Source organism: Ambystoma mexicanum, chromosome 3p (genome assembly GCF_040938575.1).
Source record: "Ambystoma mexicanum isolate Mex_15411 chromosome 3p, UKY_AmexF1_1, whole genome shotgun sequence".
NCBI lineage: Eukaryota > Metazoa > Chordata > Amphibia > Caudata > Ambystomatidae > Ambystoma > Ambystoma mexicanum.
This window is the reverse complement of record NC_090925.1, coordinates 521033243-521046750: the sequence shown is the minus strand read 5'-3', so window position 1 is coordinate 521046750 and position 13508 is coordinate 521033243. Positions and strand designations below refer to the sequence as shown.

Here is a 13508-nt window from a genome sequence, read left to right as displayed (position 1 = left end):
CTCGTCGCCACTGTTGGGGGTCTCTCTGTGACCCATGTAGCGATCCCCGTGAGCCCCCAACCCCACAGACTGAGCCGCACACGTCTGTTCAGTTCGGGTTCCCCGGTCGCATTCTCGCGGCCAGGAACGCCCCCTTTATTTATAATGCACGCAGCGGCGTGCAACGTCACGCCGCTGCGTGCGCTTCCCTTAAGGGGGCAGCACCACACCTCCAGTTATCTTCCTTCAGCATCTCAATGCCTCATGCTGGTGCCTACAGAGCACGAGGCAGGATTGGGTGGCCTGGAATTTTCGCTCTGAGCTACTGACCTCCGGAAGTAGCTTGCACTGCAGCTATGTACTATATCTGACCTGCTCTAGTTTTGTAAACAGATGCAATGTCATTAACCCCGCTGGCCTCCTCCAGCTGCTCAATCCCATTGTCCCTGTGGCTTCTTTTCATTTAGGATGTCAGTGGTGGGGCCCCTTTGAGGGGGGGGGGGCATAGGTTTGCGCTTTTATAATGTAACATTACCTGGACAAAACCCACTCTGGAAACGGGTTTCATACTACTGATCATGGATTGTGTAATAATTAGTCAGAAGCTGTGCTTCTCGGGTGTATTTCAGCTGCAGCGTCTATAAGGGAACCCCTGTGGTTGCTAGTTATTCACCCCATTTGTTGTTTTACATTGCTGGAGCATCTCTGCCTTTACCCTGCTCAAGCTTTCCTTCAGTATGAACACTGGAATGGCCAGGCCCACCGTGAGGAATTCGAACATCAGCAAAGTCGGTGTGCACTCGCCTGGGCTTTTTAGAAATTTTAAATGAAATTAAATGATAGGAGCTCAACCTCTGGAAAATATGTGGGGCTAATCTGCACACATTTTCCTACGCTCACCGCACGATAAACACAGAACTGTGTACCCTAAGTGGACACAGCCTACAGATGCAGTCTTCCCTGTCACATTTAGTTGGTGACACCCAGGAGGACATCAAAGCATCTCAAAAGGGGGAGGGCAAAATCTTCCTCCTGCCATGTAGGCCTTGCTGGTGGCAGCTATGTATACTGATAATAGTTAATTTAAGCAGGTCCACGAGAGTCCTGGTCACAGGGCTAACAAAAGACAGGAAACCCCAAAATTTTTGATACGCATCTGTGTCAACCTGAAGCCAGCTGCTGCCTCTCAGCATCAAGGGCAGTGACCTGTCATGTCTGGGTCATGCGTTTACAGTAGGCAACCCCCCGCAGGGGGACCCCATTCAGAGGGTATAAGTATGTGATTGATTGAGACAGTCAGTTCTTGCCACAGATTCAACAAAGACCTGCCGCTTTAATCAGGAACCACACAGGGCTCAATTAACCAGAGAGACCCTTTAATCCACAACAGACCGGAAGGTGGGTGGGACTTAATAGTACATGTTTTCACCCCTTTACCTTTCCTGGTGAAAAGCACTCTGGTTATGACAGGAGATTGTTGGTGGGGGCCCATGATTGGTTCATTAAGGTAGGCTTAGCCTACACCCATCACTTGGGCCCATTTGGCTTTAAAAGAGGACTGAGCCCCTCTTTTGGCAGATCATCTGAAGACTTTTCAAGGAGTAACAAGAAGAACTCATTTAGACCTCGGCTGAAGGTACAGTCTGCCTTACAGCTTCCGCCAGTGAAGGAAGGCCAGGATTTCCAAGAGAGAAGCAAGATCCCTCCCCTAAACATCTCCCAGGTAACAGAAGGAGATACTGAAGCCAGGGGACCTTCCATGCAGCTCCACATCTGGTACCCAGCCACCACACAGCATGCCCTGCTAGGCTCTGCAAGCAAACTTCCTAGGTGGGTTTTGCCAGAGAGTCACAGGACCAAACCCAGGACAAGGCTGCAACACACTCCTCAGCTTTGGGCTGTCTGCCTTAAAGGACGACAAAAGCCCAGTGAAGAAGTTAGGAGGAGTGCATCGACAAGCATCAACCATCATCTGCCGTAAAGGACATTTCCGAGCCAGGCGAGCCCCTCGAGCTGCAACCGACTGCACCACTGACTGTTGTCAAAACGCAGTCGCTAACATCATCCGAGACGCCTCAACCAGTGCTTCTGACCCACCAACCAGCACTGATAGGATTCCTGACCCCATATGTTTGTGTAGGCCAGCCTGCAGCTGTCCGTCCAGCATCACTCGCCAAACTGCCTGCCGCCTGATAACCTTAGCTCTCTTCCGTCTTGAACTCTGTCGCAGAAGCTGAAAAGCGCCCTGAAACTGACTTGATGCTGTTGAGCACCAAGAACTTCTACAAGCACAAGGTACATTGTGGTTCTGGCCCCCTGGTCCTTCTGCGAAGGCCCCTAGTGATATTTTATGACCCATTGCTCTCTTTGTGCTGAAACCAAGTATCCTTATTGCTATTAATTTCTTTACCGACTACCCTCCTGTCAGTATCCAGAGTGCAACCCCGTTCCTTCTCGAAACTGTCTGTCCTCTGCATTACTTTACAGGGTGGGTTGTATTTTGTAGTGTGCTAGAACTTCCAGTTGTGATAATAATAAAGTAGATAGTTGTATACAATTTTGACTGGACAGTCCCTTTTATCATTGGGTAATAATTGTATCTTTGCTGTGTTGCTACTAAACAACGATCCACGATCTTGCAGAGATGAGCCTGCCATTCCATCCACGTTACCAAAATTTGACAAGGAGTTTTATAATTTGCTTGTGTTTCCAATCTGTTCGGATCCCTTCTGGTGTACTAGAGGTATGGGGATGATTGTCGGTTTAGAAACCAATACTCATCCCTGCACCACTGGTGCCCCGAAAGTTGATTTGTCACACCCACAGTCTTTGGCTTGCACAGTCTCTCCTCGATTAAGAACAAACAAATGCTCTGGACTGCAGTCTTTGGCTTTTACAGGCTCCCCTTCTTTATGAGCACAGGAATGCCCAGTCTTAGTCTTACCCAGGGCTGCAGTCATTAACTTGCACATGCTCTACTTCTTTATGAATGCCCATGGACGCAGTTTTTGGCTTGCATAGTATTTCATTGGGAAGGAGAACCTGTAGGCTGATAGGCTACATGCTTCGGCCCCTCCGATTCCCCCCCATGAACCCTGGCATCACATACCCTCCCCAATGGAACCTCCACCAGAGCTATGCAACTCACATGTCCACACGGAATGCACCCCAATACAGCCTAGCATGCCAACAGCTGATCGGTTCTGTGTGAGCCCTTGAGCTTGCCATTTTGGCAACCTTAATATGGTCCTCCCATCAGTCACTGTGCACATTTCCCGCACAACCACCTCACACCACCATCGGCACTCCAAGTCCCCATGTCACGACTCGCTCCCTTCGCTCCCGTTCCCGCCACTTGGGGGCATGTTTTGGGGTTTATTCCCTACTGGACATTTCCTCTGAACCTAATGCTACAGTGCTGTGATGAATTGGGAGCGCTAAAACCTTATTTTCCAAGTTACTTCCATTCCGGATCCATTCCAGGTTTTTAGCAGCCAGCATGTTACTTTTCTCAAATGACTATGCTTCCCAGAATGCCTGGCTCACTGCTTCACCTCCTCCCTTGCAGGACAAGGTTGGGTGGAGGATAGGCAACACCTGTGGCTGCAGGTGCAGCAGGCGGCACACCTGAGGGGTGTGCTCGTTAAGCAGCTTCAAAAGCCTCAGTTTACTTCAGTCCAGCGCTGGTCATCGTTGCAGTGTTCCTGTTGTGACTAGTCCCTTGTTCCTTGTTCCTAGCTTTTGTGCCTAGTTCCTAGTTCCTGTTTTCTTGTTCCTCCGCCCTGGATTTCGGATTCATGTGCTAAATTGATTTCTGCTTTCTGGATTTCCCTTTCTGTCTTCCTCTGTCTGCAGGCAGCCTTTCTCTGTGCTTTACCCTTTGATGCAACCCAATTTGCCTGTGTTTTCTATTTCTTTGATGCTGTCCTTTGCTACTGAAAAACTTGATGCATTAGTCTTTCCTTTTTTAGATTTAGTTTCCTGCCTTTTCTCCTTGGATGGGTGGGTAAGGTTTCCTTTTGTGATATCATTTTCCCTGCTCCTGATCCTTACTTCCTATTGGGATCCATGCCATGTTTTCCATTTCACTTATGTATTTATTTCCCATTTGATTATTTAGGTGTGGGGTGCTGTAGTAACTAGTCCCTGTGTGAATGCCTTTTGATTTCCTCACTATTTATTTAATCACAATTCCTACTTGCTCCTTGACTTAGGTCTTAGGTATTTAGTTATCCTCCACCCATTGCTGTTATAGCCTTCTGGGTCCTTGTTTGATCAACTGGGTTTGTGGGTTTACTGACATTCAAGTGGTCTTTCCGGTTCTCGTGAGTACTGTTTCTAAGTTCCTTATTCAGTATCATCCAGAGTGTCAGCGCACAGATCCTGTCCTTGCTTGCCCTCTACGTGGGCTTAGCGCTGTCAGTATCTGTAAGAGCATAGTGGGTAAGGAGTTTGCCGACTTTCCTTTCAGTCATAAGGAGGTTCTAAGTGCTTACCCCACATCCCTTTTCATATATAGGTATTTTTGTTTCACTCTATCTGCACTCCTGGGTTTTAGTATTATGATTCGTGGTTCTTGTGTGCACGTTGTTTGATTCAAGGTTATTCACTGTGCGATTTTGTGCACATTTCCCTTGCCATATTCGCTGCCTTTGTACTCACCTGATTAATCCTGACACCCCAGTCCCCCTGTCCACACTCCCCTCTCCCCCCATCGCCCAAAGAAACAAGAGACTCCATAGTAGGCTTACCTACACACTGGCCACTGCTGCACAATCTCTCCTCACTAGAAATTGCAGGCTGGCTAGCCGCACTTCAGCTGCCTTCATGGATACCCTAATAAGACACATACCCACCTACTCCTGCCAACCGCCGCCCCCACACTTTGCGATCAACCACCCCCTCAATGAGCCCCCTTCAAGGTATCACTAGCCACACCCACAATGTGCCAAACCACTGCCAAGGTCCCAGATAACCAGCAGGCACAGCTAAAAGGTGCCCTAATTAATGCTAGGTCTGTACATTCCCATGCCCTAGACATCCAGGATCTTATTACATCTCGTAGTCTGGAACTCCTAGCCCTTACTGAATCCTGGCTACATCCAGCCTCAGGACCTGTGCTTTCCCTAGCCATACCACCAGGGTTCAATATTCTAAGAGCAGACAGGCAGGATGCCAGGGGAAGTGCGGTTGCACTAATCTACAGAGAAACCTTAAATATCAGAGAGTGCCCATACAAACTAGAGGGTAAGTGCGATCTACTCTCTTAAAATCACCACCTCCCACACTAGTTCCACTCTACTCAACTTAATATACCGGCTGCCTGCCCCCCATTGGCACCATGGATGATGACCGCCTACATCTCCTTAATGCCAACCCCTCAAACCCTCAACCAAAATGATCCTGTTAGGAGAATCTGGGCTTGAATGACCCTACAGACCATAACGCTTCCTCACTAGCCAGTGCTCTAAAGGCACTAGGTCTCACACTCTGGATAAATAGCCCAACACACATCAAAGGCCGGCGCTTGGACTGGCTGGGTGACCTCAACTGTGAAGTCAACATCACAGATATCTCCCCTTACCCTTGGTCTGACTATTTCATCATTAACTTCGACATTCCCTTAGCACCGGATGTCTGCAATGCCAGCACCCCCTTTCCCACCACCTGGGCGAGAAGATCTCACAAGATTACAAATGACAGCATCACACCCCTTCTCTCTAACCTCCACCCAGAACACCTAGCACACTGGGCCCACAACCCAAATGCACTGGCACACCTATACCAAAAAATAATGTAAACAGCTGTGAATCTGGTCGCCCCGCTGGCGCCTCGTAAGGCAAAAGCCATGTCTCAAAGCAACTCCTGGTTCACAGAGCATCTCCAAAACCTAAGAGCCAAGAAGCGCCAGGCATAAGCGTCCTGGTTAAAACATCCAACAGAAGCCCACAAGGCAATGTTCAAATCCACTGCCAGAACCTACAAATTTGCTATCACCCAGGCCAAGGCCACCTCCTACAATGACAAAATTGTAAATGTGAATTTTAACAAAAAGGAGCTCTTCACCATCATTAAGGAACTTGAAGCCCCTGCGCCCGCGCCACTAGACATTATCAATGATAATACCTGGTGTGCCAACATCCAGGAAGCCTTGTTAAACAAAATCACCACCCTTCAAGCAAAAATCCTTGCCCAGCAAACCTCCATCAAAGCCTCGCCGCCCATCTTGGCACCACTCACCTTCCAAAAGCGCAAGCCCCCTTCTATTTTTGCCAGTTCACAGAAACGGAAGTAAGTTATGTACCAAAAAACCTGAAACTCTCCAGATGCAAAGGGGAGACTTGCCTGTCACGGTCATCAAAGAGTGTGTGGAACCCCTTCATCCCCTTCATTACCAGTTTCATCAATGCCTCCCTTGCCTCCAGTACGGTCCCCACCTGACTGAAAGAAGCTTGGGTCCCCCCTCTCCTAAAAAAAACCCTCACTAAAACCGGCCTCGCCGAGCAACTACCGACCCATCACGACAGTCACATTCTTGCTGAAAATTCTAGACAGGGTGGCATACTTACAAATTAAGCACTATCTAGAATCTAATGAAATCCTCAAATCCTAGGACTGCACCAGTCCAGTTTTAGACCAGGTTATGGAACTGAATCAGCTTTGCTGGACCTAAAAAAGTAGACTCTCTCAGAGACGAAGGCAAGTCTGCTCCTCTTCTCCTTCTGGAACTCTCGGCCACCTTTGACCTAGTGGACCATAAAATTCTCTGCAGCCACCTCACATTAGCGGCCAACTTTTCAGAGAAAGCCACGGCCTGGGTGGCCTCCTTCATGGCCAATAGATCTATAAAGAAATTGAGAAGTGACCTGTGCCCCCCACCCCCACCAAGTCCACCATCTTCCGTGGAGTTCCCCAAGGCTCCTGTGTCTCCCTGACACTCTACAACATATTCACCAAACTCCTTTTCGACCTCTTGGACTCCATCACCATCTCCTAGACAAACGATGCCGATGGCACGCAAATCTTCTTACCCCTCTAAGGTAACTACTTGGAAGACTCCCACGCTTGTAATGCAATCTACTCAACGATCCAGGCTTGGATGGCAACAAATGGACTGTGTCTTAATGACGAAAAGACTGAGATCCTGCTGTTGGACCCCCTCCAGTCCTAACAAATCTCAGACCCCAATACGCAAATTTTAGCATTGACAAGCTTCTCATCAGTGTCTTCTCCTCGGTAAAGACCCTTGGTGTCTACCTGGACTCATGACTCTCTCTGAGACGTCAGGTCAACACCATTGCAAACTTACCGGCCTACACTACAAAACTCATCAATGCTGCCAGTCCCTTACTAGCCCCCTCCAATTGCCTCACTATTGCCATAGCTATCATCATAGCAAGACTTGACTATTGCGAAGCCCTTTTTGCAGGCACATCCGCTCGCAACATTCAGAAATGGCAAGTGATCCAGAATAACGCCATCAGAGCGGCTCTCAACATCCTCAAAAGAGAGCACATCTCTGAGGCAAGAAGAAATGCCCACTGGAAGCCAATCAAAGAAAGGATCATCTTTAAAACACTTGCTGTCACGTCCAGATGCCTTTCCAACCTAGCTCTGCCTTAGCTCTGCCTTACCTGTCTCGAAGCTTTGTTAAAGTGCAGTCCTCCATACCACCCAGGAAGGCCTATGCTCACAGACTAGTCCCGCCTAAATCTAAGCGAGCAAAAAGCAGAGGCTCACTCTTTCCTTCTGTTGCCGCCTCTCATTGGAACTCACTCCCAGTACACCTGAGGGTGGATCAATCGTACTGGGCCTTTAAAACATGGCTCTTCATCTAACGCCTGACACACTCTTCTCTCTGCCATGAACTCCTGTCTTTCTCTTGCATGTAAAAGTTCCTGGTTGCAACAGCACCACAATGCCCCTGGGTTACAAATGTACAAATAAATAAATAAAATAAATATTGTCCCCGGCGACTGTTCCACTCCACAACCTGGTCCAAATGTCCATCAAACTCACCCCATTGTAGGAAGCTCATCGCTTCCCGTCAAATCTGATTTCTTATTTATTGTACATTCTTTTGTAATCAAAAGAGCATTGTTCCTCCTGTATGTAAATAAAGGTAATCGAAACTGAAAAGGGTCGCCCCTTGATTTACCTCACTAGGAGGAGGAGCACCTACTCAAGCAGGAGTTTCTACAAGAGACTCTAGAGAGAAAGAGTAAAGTGACCGAACTCTGTGCAAGCTCCCCAGTACACAGTCCCGAGGAGACTTTAAGAGGGGAATGAGCTCCTAATTTCACACTCACCAAATATAATTCAATCCACTTCACAAGAAACGAGGGAAGGCTGTGAATCAATAGCATCCCCTTACGCTCTCCTTTGTTGAGCAGATGAATTAGGTCTCACTTGCCCCAAAAAGTGAGTAAGGGTCCAAATGAGTAGATATGCCAGGGATTAAATTGAAGTCATTGGGGGTCATTCCGAGGCTGGAGGTAAGGGAAAAACGATGCCGGTAAAGGATTACCGGCATCGCTTACCGCTACAGGCTATTCTGACCAACCAGACCGCTATTTACGGCATCGTACTTTACGGCATCTGGGCGCGCGTCAGCGACACACCATGCCGGCATTAGCGGCATGCTGTAAACCGGAGATGATCACAAGTGATGCGGACATGCAAATAACGGCCTCCAGGCCGAAAAAGTGCTTACCGGCATGGTGTAAATACCGGCATCGCCGACCAGGCGTTAAGAAGCCTGAGCAGTGTTTCCAAGTGCCACAGGTGCACACAATCAGCACAGGTGGAAGCAATGGAGTCAGGGCCAGTACAAAAGGAGCACACCCACACACCACACCCCCTCCCACACCAAGATGATACCAATATTAGTAGCATTACTGGAGCTGGAGGCCCTGCTTGCAATGCCTCAACAACAACAACAACAGCCGCCACCACAGAGGAGACGCAGGAGGAGGAGGGTGAGACAGGCCCAGCATACCCCACCAGTGCAGCCACCGTTACCAGGCCGGCAGCCCCCAAGCCCTCACATCAGAGCCACCCCCTTCAACCTAACACCTCAGCAGATCCACACCCTGTACCGGCTTGACCGTGACACCATCACCACCATAGTGGACCTGATACACAACGACATAGTGAGCCTCATAGAAACACGCACCGCCATCCCCCCTCTACTGAAGGTAGTGTCTGTGTTCTACTTCCTTGCCACAGGCACCTACCAGCACACAGTGGGGCACATGCATGGCATATCACAACCCTTATTTTCCCGGATACTGAACCAAGTGTTGGATGCCCTTCTCAAGCACACAAGGGACTACATATCCCTACCGCGGACTCACCTGGAGATATTCGATAGAAAGGTTGGAGGTGGTGTATCGCAACCGCAAGCAATACCACTCCATCAATGTGCACATGGTATGCGACACCAGCAAGATCATCACACATTGCTGGGCCCGTTATATCCAGGATCAACTCATGACTCTTTGGTACTGCGGAACTCCACGCTACCACGCTACATGGAGCGACATGCTGGACGATGTGCCTGGCTGCTTGGTGAGTTGCCTGACTGGGCCATGGCAGTGCATTGGGGTTGTGAGGTGGGTGGCTGCAAACTCCACCTGGGTGGGAATGGGGGGGGGGTGCATACTCCACCTGGGTGGGAATGGAGGGGGATGCATACTCCACCTGGGTGGGAATGTTGACGTCAGTGCACGATGTGCACATCACCGAACACTGTGCCCCAAAGCAACTGAAATGGTACATGACAACCAAATCCCATAGTGATGAAGTAAGGCCGACACCCATCACTACATGACTAACAGGTAACCAGTCCACATCCCACAACACATGCACAACTCATCACCGGCCCTCACACACCGTAAGGTCATCAAGCACTCTGCACTGCATATGCGCTATGTGTCCGACTGCCGCATTTCACCACACAGGACAGTTATCCCTGGCCGTGCATTGAACTGAGTCGACCTGGGATACCACAGTGTGTCACTGGTTCGGCACACCCATAGGAGTGCTGCATGTCACCATGGAACTGATCAGTGCAGAATGCCCAATATAGAACTGACTACAGCCAAAGCTCCCTACTACCAAATTCCACAGAACACTACTCATCACTCATTTTACACTAACACTGCTCTATGCATATACGATGCACGTGCAACAAGATGTCAGTGCACACCATGACCCATCTTTAAGATGCAACCCACACCATTAGTCCATTGCACAGGGCAAATAGCGGGGGCAGAAATGGGGTCAATGCATCCAGGGACATGTGCGTGTGGGCACAAATTACCTTCTTCCATGTGAGACTAGTACAGTTGTCCTACATGAATGTGTGATCACTTACCTTTATTCCACTCTCATGCAGGTGATTGTGGCTATCCCTTGAAGCTGTGGCTCATGAGCCCTGTCCGAAACCCACAGACCAGGCACGAGGAGAACTACAATCGTTCCCATACCTGTACACGTGTTGTGATAGAGCAGACCTTTGGCCTGTTGAAGGCACGATTTCGCTGCCTCAGCCAGTCGGGTGGGGCTCTCCTCTACAGCCATGAGAAGGTGGCCAAGATCACCATGGCATGTGTAATGCAGCACAATAAGTGCATCCGTCGGAACGGGCCCCTGCCCCCTGACATGGAACTGCTACCACCTGATGATGATGAAGGGGAGGAGGAAGATGTGGCGGGACATCATCATGGTGCCGATGCACAGGAGGGACGTGCGGCAGTCATTGATTGCACAATGTTTCTGACGCACAAGTCAGCAGAGGGTGAAATAATAGGACATAGGGCACTGGGTGTGGGGATACATGTACACTATGCACTGTGCAAGAATAAATGACACATGCGCAATGATGAATGTCCACTCTGGTAATTTCTTTGATGAACAACCGGTGTATTGAAAGTGAAAATATCAACGTGAAAAACAAACCCTCCACCACCCTCACCCACCTCCCCCTCCCCCACAACTCCCCAACACACCCTCACCCCTCCCCCTCAACTCCCCAACTCCCCAACACACCCTCACCCCCCTCCCACTCCCACCACAACAACTCCACACTAGTCCCATAGGGTCCACATAGCCCACATGTGGCTGGCAGTAAAGTCACTCTGCGCTCCTGGAGCCAGGGGGAGGCATGTCCCGGCGGCGCAGCGCACGGAGCGACCGACGGAGTGGGCTGGCCTGGGTGGAGTTGCTCGTTGAAGGTGTGTCCTCATGCTGAGGCTGTTGGCCAGGATGAACAGCCTCCAGAGCATCGGCTATGCGGCTGAGCAACTCGCAGAGGCGGTTGGTGCTTTCCGTTATGGACTGGCCCAGTGCCCTCAATTCAGCACGCCACTCCTCCCTGGCCTGCCGATTGTCCTGCACAAATTCTGTTATCAGGGCTGTGAGCTGGTCAGCCCGCTGTGCATCGGCGGATGAAGCAGTAGCCCTGCTGGGGATCGGGCTGGCATGTCCTGCCGGCGCTTCCTCAAGGGAACTGTACACAGGACTGCCATGTCCCTGTGTCTGTCCTTGGCCAGACTGCTACAGTTTGTCGTTCTCACCAGAGTCACTGAAGGATACCTGGGGGTTTGAGTAGTCTTCAGGGGTGTGAACGACTTCCACTGTGTCGTCCTCAGTCGCTTCCCAGATGTCATTGGGGCTGTCCTCAACTTCGAGGGGGGCCGTGGCTGCCACCTCCCCAGCCACACTGGACTCCTCGGACTGTGGCGTTGGGCAGGTGTCTGCAGCCAGTGCAGGGAGGGGTGGGGGTGGTGCACCCTCCACGGGCCTTGCTGGTGCTGGTGGTGTACGTCCCAGTGTTGTCTTTGTCGCTGGGAGACGACGGCCCCTGCCTTGGCCCCTGGAAGTGCTGGGACGGTTGCTCTCCTGCTCCTCACTGTCATGCTCACTGCCTGTTGTGGTGGAAGAGAGGGACGGCATGAGTGATGTTTGGATAGCCAGCATTCATACATGGCTACGATAGCACATTCAGACAATTGTGGGTAATCGGCATTTGTGTAGGGAACGGCACGTCATTCCATACTTGGGTGGTCAATGCATGCATATGTCGGTATCACTCATGTTGGTCAGGTACTGTGCTGTCTAACATGCATACTGTTTACATCAACTACCCTGTGTGCCTCATGGGATTGGCAACTTTGAGTGGTATGTACGTTACGGCCTTGCACCTGGCACTGGCTTGGGTCTCACTTGCTTCGGCATGATTTACAGTGGGGGGGGGGGTATGGCCGACCATGCCGTGACTCTTTGGCCAGACGTTAGCAGTGACTTTCATAACATTTGCATTAGCAGTATTTACTTTGGACACTCACCTCCATCAGCGGATGACGTCGCGCCACACTCCATTTCTCCGACCCTTCAATGGATGAGTTTTTTTGGCGAACTTGGGCCTCCTCCGGTCTCCAAGGCCTGGTTTCTGTTACCAGGCCTTGCTCCGCACCATCAGCCGCAGGTCATCCCACCTTTTGCGGCAATCCTTTATGGTGCAGGGGGTGTTGCCCACTGCGCTCACCTTCTGGCATACTAGTGCCCAGCTTTCTTTTTTTTTCAGCACCGCCTCCCTCCGCATGTTGCTGCTAAAAACAGTCCCAGCATGCTCGTGGAGGGTATCTACAAGCATTTGCAGCTCATCTGGGCTGAACCGCTCCTTTTGGAGGCGGGCAGCTCCCTTCTTTGGTGCTTTGGGCATTCCTGGGTGGTTGCAGTTAGTTTCCGGTAGGTCACCAGTGTGCCAGGGGTCCTGTCTGGTGAGGATGGCAATGGATTGTGTATTTAAAGATGGCTGCCGTGCTCCTTCCCATTCCTGTGCGATGACGCTATTTCTGGTTCCGCAATTTAACGGTGACCGTAAATAACGGTGACTGCTATTTAAGGTCACCGCTAATGCCGCATTGATCTATGCCGGTAGTGTTGTCTACAGTGCGGTTAATGCCGGTAGGGGGGTTTTCGTGCCCTTTTGCGGCATGCCGCTACGTCCATTACCAGCATGGCGCAAAGCTCGTGCCCGCGAACTCATAATAGTGCGCTTTTAGCGGTCTATTGCCAACTTAGACTGCTATTTGCGCCTTGCCGGTAAGGGACTTACCTCCAAACTTGGAATGAGGGCCAATGAAGAAAAAAAATGCAAAAAGAAAAAAGGGTTCATAAAAGAAGAGGCTCAAAAGGAACAGCATCTGCGGCCAGTACATTGCCCATTAGGAACGGAAAAGTGAGGAAGGCAATCCATCTTCTTTTTGGGCTCACCCAAATCAGAAGGATCAGACATGGTTATCGAGTAAAAAAGGAAGAGCAAGGAGAGGTTTTAACTGGATCAGTATCCACTGTGTATCGAAATGTGGCCTATGAAACCTGAAAGATGCCATAACCTGGTTTTCTCAAGTTCTGCAAGTGGTCACCTCTGGGCACAAACACAAAAAACCCTCAAAATGAAAGTCTTAGCTGATTACTTTGTAAAATGTAACAATACCCTTGTGTATAGGCGCGTTATAAAT

At 50.1% G+C, this 13508-nt stretch overlaps 1 protein-coding gene across 1 annotated transcript in view; it reads left to right on the top strand.

Moving 5' to 3' along the window:
- The window catches only part of LOC138580568 (WAP four-disulfide core domain protein 5-like), a 51898-nt gene that overhangs the window by 13359 nt on the left and 25031 nt on the right, over nucleotides 1-13508 (top strand). The window lies entirely within an intron of this gene.